We start from the raw sequence: 3,990 nt of genomic DNA, 5'->3' as shown, positions 1-3,990 counted from the left end.
CGTCCCCGCAATTTGAACTCTGCAATCGAGGGGATGGGAAACATTTCACGTATAAAGCAAATTCATTTTTACTATATTGAAACAATTCACCGGAATTAAGTTGTGTTATTTGTTATTGTATAGTATGATTTTTCCGTTCTAGATATAATACAATCTGAATAGGGAGTATAGCATTTCCCCAATGTAAAGGCGTACTGGGTACAATGGAATTCGTTTGTGATTGAGAAGTCTCTTCGAAAGCGCATCCTGGAGTTAAAATGTTAAGGTTAAAATTTGCGAGTGAAGGGCACAATACCGATGGTCTGGTATCTGGTATGGTTGTATAATGTCAATGCGAAAGGGTTCATCCCCAAAACTGCAAAAGAACTGAGAGGGTCCATACAAGTTTGTGAAAACAATCAACGAAGTGAAAGAACGGCAGAAAAGATCTTTTTGCGTTGTTGAATGCTCTCTAGCCAGCGACTTTCGAATGTACCGAGGAATAGCTGCTGTATTTAAAAAGAAGTTCGGCCGAGTGGAAGAATTAGAGAAACACAACCCGAGTGTGAGCAAAGCATTAGCACTGCAGGATAATGGAGGTGTCGTTTATTACCTATAATAGTGGCGAAATCGAATTATGTCTGGCGATGTGGAATACCCTACAGGATTTCTTTTCTGATCTATAATCCTGACGAATCTCTAAACGCCTCGTAACAGCTGAAGCTGATGTTTATATTTAAATTCACGTTAAACAACATGTGAGCTTTGTAGAGTTCGAATTTTATTTTTATATGGTAGTACCTTTCATAAACTTGCACGCAAGAATTTTCATGTATACGTTACCTTTATTATCCCATTACATCGACAGGTGACAACTTGATTGAAATGCGCTTCGTGTAAAACGTTTCCGATTGTATATTATTGATTTGTAAATTTATAGCTTGTACACACACGAGTTGTGTTGTGCTTTAAGGTTCGACTTTCGCTATACTTTTTCCGGCGAACTACGAAAGACTGACTTTTTGTGTATTAAGGATAATAAAATACGAGGACGCTTATCTATGAGGAAACCGTACACTGTTTAAAAAATGTTTTTTTACGTAACGACCATCTACACTAGGACAATCGAATGTTACGTGTTTCTATATTTTTGTGGCAGCAATACGCCTGGGTGCCTAAAACCGTGTTTGGTTTCTTGTTCCAAACATTTACTTATTGTTTGGTTGGGATAAATGCGTACTGAGCATGCTCTACAAGTTAACTCGTCAGATCAAAACTTTCCCGACGGCATCAACATTCACCAACTCTTTTGGAACAGATTTGTATGCCATTTTATGTTACACGGTAACTGTGAAGTCGGATGCGGTGAGATTATACTCACTTCTTTTTCGTCAATTAAATCCTGAACTTTCAATCTACTACTAACGCACGTGTAAATGGCAGTACTCAGGACCGATTGGTTACGGAAACGCGAACTGGTGTTAAGGGTTGAAATGGTCTTGGGTTTACAAATCTAAATTTTAAAGCTCAATTCTAGCTTCGCTTTCAGCTGCAGTAGATTTTTTACAACTACCCTTAACCACTACAAATTTCTCTGAAATACTCCAGTTTATTTTCATGAAATGATAATATAATAAAGTCAAATGTTTGTGCTCTACAAAAAGGGGCGCCGATGTGGCTACTTTAATCAAAATATACAAGTCCCTCGTATTATCGAAAATTGATTATGGATGTTTTGTCTACGGTTCAGCTAGATCCTCTCGATTGTTACAGCTTAACAAAATTCAAAATCGTGCTTTGAGACTATGCTTAGGTGCATTCCCTACATCGCCGAGCACCAGCCTCCACATAGAGGCCAATGTCATGCCTCTGCAATATAGAAGAGAGAAATTATTAAACAACTATGTTTGTAACAGAGCATCACATGATAGTCACCGTAATTATAAGATCCTCTTTAAAAATGTTACTGCATACACCGACAGACCCACTATTACTCGTCCACTATCTGTAAGAGCGCAGGAAATTCATCCAGATTTGTTAACAGAAATATGTCATATATTACCCCACAATAAACCGGAAATTCCCCCTTGGAGAAATTTTCCAATAAATGTTGACACTAGTCTGTTGCAGTATGATAAATATGGCACTAACCCTAAATTAATACTTGCACATTTTAATAATATCATCTCTGGAATGAGGCATCACAATATCATATACACGGATGGTTCTAAAACTGAAGATGGCGTAGGATGTGCAATTGTCGTTCAGGGTGAGCACTATAACTGGCGTCTTCCTGATTTATCATCAGTCTTCTATGCGGAACAATATGCCGTATGGTAAGCGCTGAAGTACTGTGATATGTCACTGGGTTATCGACACTTCTGCATTGTAACAGACTCCTTGTCCGTTATAAAATCGATAGTAAACTGTGACAATGATACGATAACACAATGGTGTCATTCATCTATCGTATACTTAGAAAATCAAGGAAAGCATATTACCTTACTATGGGTCCCCAGTCATGTGGGCATACAGGGTAATGAGGAAGCTGACAAGGTAGCCCTGGAAGCAACCAAACAGGATGCGGTCGATGTACCGGAAATAAAACACAAAGATTTGAAAAATAAATATAATCGTGTAACTGTTTCCAAATGGCAAGATGATTGGGATATGTGTAATACTCACCTTAAAAACATCAAACCTACCATAGCTAAATGGGATAATCCGGCACTCACTAGAAGAGACATATCAAAATTAATTAGATTGAGAATAGGCCATACTGCAGTAACGCATACATACCTACTGAAGGGAGAACCAGTTCCTATATGTGCCAGATGTGGACACGAATTAACGGTAGTACACTTCATTTTTGAATGTGGCCATTTAGAGCTTATAAGAAGCAATTACAACATTAGTGATAATTATCGAGATAATTTTATTAGTATGCCGCGTATAAATAACCTAATGTCGTACTTGAAGGTAATAGACATGTACAATAACATTTAAATTAGCAACAAGAGCTAATGACCATAGCTGTCGAAGCTCAATACAAAAAAAAAAAAAAAATAAAAATATAAAATAAAGTAAAATACGAAAGAGCTAACCACAAGGAAATAATTAATCTCTTTAGTTGAATTTGATGTAGTTTACGTTAGCTGCTCGCATATTTGGACAAACTTAATTCCAATTCCAAATAATTGACATCCGGATGCATAATTTCACGTGGTTTAATTTTAATTAATAATAATTAACGTTAGTCGCATAATTGCGGCAGCCTAAGTTTTAATGAAGTCATGTTCTCAATTTCACCCCCAGTGGCTGATGTACATTTAATGGGGGATGCATTTATTTTAAGGCATTAGACCACACGCAAGATTCGTAAATTATAAAGGCAACGTGCAAATGATTATGTATTCAATTTAATTAATAAATTTTAAATGAAAAGAAATTATCTTGAAGTGTTCCTACGGTAAATATAATTAACGAATTCCTTCACTCTACAATGAAATCATGAAATGATAAAACTAAAATACGAAAGTGGCTCTTTCGGTTGGCTACCAAAAGGAAATAAGCAATCCTTTTAGCTGAATTTGATGTAATTTACGTTAGCTGCTCGTATATTTAGACAAACTGAATTCCAATTCCAAACAATTGACATCCGGATGCATAACTTTGCGCGACTTAATTTTAATTCATAATAATTATTAACGTTACCCGCATAATTGCGGCAGCCTAAGTTTTAATGAAGTCATGTTAAAAATTTACACCCCCAGTGGATGTTGTACATTTGATGCAGCACGCAAGTTTCATAAGTTATAAAGGAAACGTGCAAATTATTATGTATTGAATTCAATTAATGAATGTTAAATGAAAAGAAATTACCTTGAAGTGTTCCCGCGATTAATATAATTAACGAATTCCTGAAAAAAACTGCACATTTGTACTTCACTCTACAATCCACTCACAAGTGTTTAATTTTTAAAGTAACTATACATGATCTACGCTCTGCAA

At 36.1% G+C, this 3,990-nt stretch overlaps 1 pseudogene; it reads left to right on the top strand.

The window, feature by feature from the left end:
• The first annotated feature begins 2,047 nt into the window (after window positions 1-2,047).
• Window positions 2,048-2,985, top strand: LOC116176127 (annotated as a pseudogene).
• Window positions 2,986-3,990: the final 1,005 nt, after the last annotated feature.

Source organism: Photinus pyralis, unplaced genomic scaffold (assembly GCF_008802855.1).
Source record: "Photinus pyralis isolate 1611_PpyrPB1 unplaced genomic scaffold, Ppyr1.3 Ppyr1.4_LG7, whole genome shotgun sequence".
NCBI lineage: Eukaryota > Metazoa > Arthropoda > Insecta > Coleoptera > Lampyridae > Photinus > Photinus pyralis.
This window is presented reverse-complemented; position numbering and strand designations above follow the sequence as displayed.